This window comes from Puma concolor, chromosome A1 (genome assembly GCF_028749965.1).
Source record: "Puma concolor isolate L17-30 chromosome A1, mPumCon1.1.hap2, whole genome shotgun sequence".
Taxonomy (NCBI): Eukaryota; Metazoa; Chordata; class Mammalia; order Carnivora; family Felidae; genus Puma; species Puma concolor.
The window spans coordinates 90,627,885-90,633,733 of NC_141667.1; the positions used below are offsets into that span (position 1 = coordinate 90,627,885).

The window sequence follows — 5,849 nt, forward strand, 5'->3', positions numbered from 1 at the left end:
TGTTTCCGATTCTGTGTCTCCCTCTCTCTCTGACCCTCCCCCGTTCATGCTCTGTCTCTCTCTGTCCCAAAAATAAATAAACGTTGAAAAAAAAAATTAGAAAAAAAAAAAAAAAAGAAATTATATATATAGTTGGACCCCTAATTATATTTGCCAATCTTGTGCTGCCTCTTTTCCTTCTGAATCCTGAATTGGTATTTTTCATTTCCATTTACATCTTTACATGTTTACTACATATATATGTGTCTCTAAACAATATTTAGTGTTATTTGACACTAATGTTAATTTTTACTAATATATAGACATATTTATATATGTATTTATGCATATATACCCATGCACATACACATGTGAATACATATGTATATATGTCTATATACTGATATAAGTGTGCAACTATATGCATATCTGTATATATATGATGAGATATACATGTATATGCATATACTTCACATATATGCTTAATGATGTTACAGGAAAAGTCCATCTGAATGATTGGAACAAGAATTGGTGTGAATTTTGTCAAAAATCTTTTGATATCAATGAAGATGATCATATGATACTTCTCTAATTTTATAATGTAATGGATTTTTATTTATTGATTTTCTATTATTCAAGTATCTTTGATTTTGTGGACTATATCTTGGTGATGATGTATCATTTTTGAATCCACTTTTGGATTTTAATTGCTTAACTTTAGTAATTTATTGTTAATTCAATTTATTTAAACTCAAAAATATTCACCCATTTCTCCCACTTCCTAGCCTCCATCTCTGACAACCACCAATCTGTTCTCTGTATCTCTGAGCTTGTTTTGTTTGCTTGTTTGTTTAAGTTTCCACGAGTAAGAGAGATCACATGGTGTTTGTCTCTCTGATTTATTTCGCTTAGCATAATGCCTATTAGGTCCACCCATATTGTCACAAATAGCAAGTTTTCACTCTTTTCATAGCTGAATATTATTGTGTTTAAATAAAGAACCACACGTTCTTTATTCATCCATCGATGGACACTTAGGTTGTTTCCATGTCTTAGCTATTGTAAAGAACTCTGCAGTGAACACAGAGGTGTCATATGCCAATACGATATTGTTTGGATCTTTTCTTCCCCCTCACTACCTTTTTATCAGACATTTATCCAAAATTAGCTGTCAAAAATGATTGGGCATTTATGAATAAACAAATTTAAGTTTACGCAGCAGGTTTCTTTTCTTCTGTGGTGTGTGGGTTTCTTTTCTGCAGGCTTTTTCTCAGCTGCTGGTTTCTTGGTAGCTGCAACTTTTTTTCTCCCAGAGGCTTCCTCTGCTTCTTCCTTTCCTTTCCCTTTCGCCTTCCCTTCCCTTTCTGTCCTTTCCTTTCTTCCCTGTCACAGGCTCCCTTCTCATCTGATTTGGCTTCTAATGCTGCAGCTGCCTCATCCATCTGGAGTCTGTGATTCTTGCTCTGGTAAAGAACGGTGTTCTGGCTTGCAGTCTTCACATATGGGTTTAGCTTCAACACAATTCTCAGCTTTTTCAGCGGATTCTTCTTTGGGACTGTGATGAATCCTCTTGTGTGGTGCTCGGAGGTCTCTTTGGATTTCTGGGCTTTACAGGATTCTGGTAACGTCTGTACTGAGCAACTTGTGCATGAGAAGGCTGTAGTTGCTCTTGAGGGAGGCAGCCTTATGTCAAGCGCCATGCAGATTATGTAACCTATGGGAAGCACTTTCAGTCCAAATGCAGAAATGTCCCACATGCTCACCAGGAACAAGTTCCAAAATGTTCGGTTTGCTTGCATTAAGTAGAGTAATTCCAGGGATGTTTCTGAAGGTGTTGATGATATGGTGTCCCTCATTATAGATGAGGCAGGGTCCTCTGCGATGGATACAACAACAGCTTCTCGTTTTGCCCCTGCCAGCTCTCATTTGCTGAGAGGCACAGAACTTTTTGCCATCACTCCAGGCCTTAAGTTTCTTAAGAAGCAAAACAACCTGCTTGGTCTTATTGTAGCCTTCAACTTTACCTTCAACCACCAAAAATGGTCCAGGAGTTCCCTCAGTAGGATAACATGAAGACATGACCAGAGCTGGGAAGGCCGAGGCAGCGGGGGAAGAGCAGATGGCATATCACTCGTGTGCTGTGTTCACCATGCAGTGACAATGGCACCAGGTTTTGGTTTGTGCAAACATGCATTCCCCACCACATGTTTCCAAAAGTACCCTGGCCAGAACTGTGAATCCCACTGTGGCGGGCAACGTGAACCCCACGCCTCAGCACTGGTTGGATGGCCTGCTAATTCACTGACAGCGTAGGGCTGTCCATTGTTTTTGCACAAGTTGGTATGAGCAAAGTTCACAATACCTGGTCAAATGGGAGTCCTAAACATGCCAGGCAAAGTGGCATTTTTGCCAGATGACTCCCCTTTTTCAGAGTACGTTGATATCAGTGGGCACGCACACGCCATGGCAGGAAGAGAAGGTGGTCATGCTTCTCTCAACCTTACTAGCTCCTACAGGAAAAGTTGTTTTGATTTTTTTTTTTTTATTTTTCAAATGGGTTTTCTTGTTTTCTTTGGATAAATACCCAGAAGTGAAATTGCTGGATCATATGGTAGTTCTATTTTGAATTTTTTGAGAAACCTCCATACTGTTTTCCCTAGTGGCTGCCCCAATTTACCTTTTCAGCACCAGTGCATTAAGGCTTCCCTTTTCTCTATGTCTTCACCAACACTTACTATTTCTGGTCTTGTGGATAATAGCCATTCGAACAGGTGTGTGGTGATTGTGGTTTTGATTTGCATTTCTCTGATGATTAAAGATATAGACCATCTTTTCATGTACCTGTTGACCATTCTGTATGACTTCTTTAGAAGAATGTCTACTCAGTTCTTCTCATTTTTAACTGGATTTTTTTTTTTTTTTTTTTTTTTGCTATTTAGTTGTATGTGTTCTTTATATATTTTGGATCTAACATCTTATCAGATATATGGTTTGCAAATATTTTCTCCCATTCATTAGGTTGCATTTTCATTTGGTTGATGGTTTCCTTTGCTGTGCAGAAGTTTATAGTTTGATGTAGTCTCACGTGTTTATTTTTGCTTCTGATTCAAAAAATAATCTCAAGACCTATGTCAAGTTGCCTGTGTTTTCTCCAAGGAATTTTATGGTTTTAGGTCTTACAATCAAGGTTTTAACCCATTTTGAGTTCACTTTTGTGTATGTTGTAAGATTGTGGCCCAATTTCAGTCTTTTGCATGTGGCTGTCCAATATTCCCAACACCATTTTTGGTGAAAGAAACTGTCCTTTCCTCATTGTATATTCTTGACTCCTCTGTCGTAAATTAATTGACTGTATATGCATGGATTTATTTCTGGGCTCTCTATTCTGTTCTATTGAGCTATGTGTCTATTTTTATGCCAATACCATATTGTTTTGATTGCTACAGCTTTGTAATATAGTTTGAAATCAGGAAGCACGATGCCTTCAGCTTTGTTCTTTTTTCTCAAGATTGCTTTGACCATTTGGAGTCTTTTGTGGTTCCATACCAATTTTTAGGATTGTTTGTTCTATTTCTGTGAAAAAGGACATAGGAATTTTGATAGAGATTGCACTGAATCCTAAATTGCTTTAGGTAGTACGGATATTTTTAACTATTAATTCTTCCAATCCACGAGAATGGAATACCTTCCTACTTATTTTTGTAACCTTAGATTTCTTTCACCAATATCTTATAATTTTCAGTGTATAGGACTTCCACCTCCTTGTGTAAATTTATTCCTAGGTGTTTTATTCCTTTTGATGAAATTGTAAATGGGTTTTCTTAATTTCTTTTTCTGATAGTTTGCTGTTTGTAGAAACACAACAAGTTTTCATGTATTGGTTTTGTATCCTAAAACTTAACTGAATTTATTAATTCTAACAGTTTTTTGGCAGGGTGTTTAAGGTTTTCTGTATATAGTATCATGTCATCTGCAAATAGTGACAATTTTACTTCTCGTTTTCCAATTTTGATGCCTTTTATTTCTTTTTATTGCCTACTTGCTGTGGCTAGGACTGCCAACACTCTGTTGAATAAAAGTGGTGAGAATGGGCATCCTTGTCTTATTCCCGATCCAATGTTGAATACGACGTTAGCTATGGGCCTGCCATATATGGCCTTTAATATGTTGAGATATGTTTCCTCTATACCAGCTTTGTTAAGAGTTTTTATCATAAACAGATGTTGAATTTTGTCAAATGCTTTTTCTGCCTCTAATGACATGATAATATAATTTTTATCCTTCATTTTGTTAATGTGGTATATGACATTGATTCATTTGCAGATGTTGAACCATCCTTGGATCCCTGAAATAAATCCAACTTGATCATGGGGTATGATCCTTTTAATGTATTGTTGAATTTGGTTTGCTAACATTTTGTTGGGGGCTTTTGCATCTATGTCATCAGGGATATTGGCTTATCATTTTCTTTTCTTGTGACAATTTTGTCTGGTTTTGGTATCAGGATAATGCTGGGCTTGTAAATGAGTTTGGTAGAGTTTCTTCCTCCTCTATTTTTTTCTATCAAATCTAAACTTTATTCAAGATTTATGCCTGGGTGGCTCAGTCAATGAAGCATCTGACTTTAGCTCAGGTCATGATTTCACGGTCCACGTCGGGCTCCGTGCTGACCACTCAGAACCTGGACCCTGCTTCAGATTCTGTATCTCCCATGTTCTCTTCCCCTCCCCTGCTTGTGCTTTCTCTCTCTCTCTCTCTGTCTCTCAAAAATAAATAAACATTAAAAAAATTAAAAAAAAGATTTATGCATTGATATTTAAAAGTAACATTGGTCAGGGCCAACAATACAGGACAACTTTCTTTCCCCTTCCTTCCTTCCTTCCTTCCTTCCTTCCTTCCTTCCTTCCTTCCTTCCTTCCTTCTTCCTGCCTTCCCCTACTTACTTACTTTTCTGTTTAGGTTATCCTGGACTTTGCAGTTAGTTTGAATGCAAACTCTAAACCAGGATAAAAGCACATTTGGTGAGTAAATTGTATGTGTTCCTTCTTTCACAAGGATCTTCAAGGATCAGTTTTATGAACTGGCATCACTTTAATTTCCTATATTATGCATGCCAAGGCCTTGTCTCATACACTTACATATATTTTAAGACCCAAGTCTCATGGTTACTGAGCTAAATTTAGTGTATGAACATGTTTATTATAAACAACATGGAATCTGGCATCCTCCCAACCAAGTAATCTGAAAGACAGGGAGCAACCAAGGTGGAAGCTGCAATGTCTTTCATAACAGAATCTCAGAAGTGACATACCATTACTTCTTCCATATTCTACACTAGTAGACCAACTTTATTATAATATGGGATGGGATTACATAAGGGTGTTAACACCATGGGGTGGGGCTCATTCAGAGGTATCGTAGATGCTGACTACTAGCATACATATCCACACTTAAAACCTATTAAATCTAGTCTATACTGATATTTCATGACAGCAATGTATTCCCAGCACCCTGGACAATAGTGGACAGATGGTAGGCTCTTAATAATTTTCAATAATTTATTAAGTAATTTTATATTATCACGGATATATTATAGCAGAGATGGTGGGTTTCAGGTTTTTCTAGGAGGATTTACAGAAGAAAGATATTTTGGCTGCCATAATTTGGTAAAGAGAAGTTAAAGGTACCTAAATACTATGTGTATGTGAATCTTAGACATTACTTTAAAATTTTATATTACACAAAGAGAGAAGTTCAAGAGAATGTGCACTTAAAATTGTGTTTCAATTTTTACTGTTAGATGTATTGTTATTTTGAAATTACTTAAGGTTTGCCATAGGATAAAGTATTATTCTGTAGGATAAAATATC

At 36.7% G+C, this 5,849-nt stretch overlaps 1 pseudogene; it reads right to left on the bottom strand.

Annotated features, from left to right (window-relative positions):
- Nucleotides 1-1,029: 1,029 nt before the first annotated feature.
- LOC112861310 (large ribosomal subunit protein uL4 pseudogene) lies at nucleotides 1,030-2,444 on the bottom strand (annotated as a pseudogene).
- Nucleotides 2,445-5,849: the final 3,405 nt, after the last annotated feature.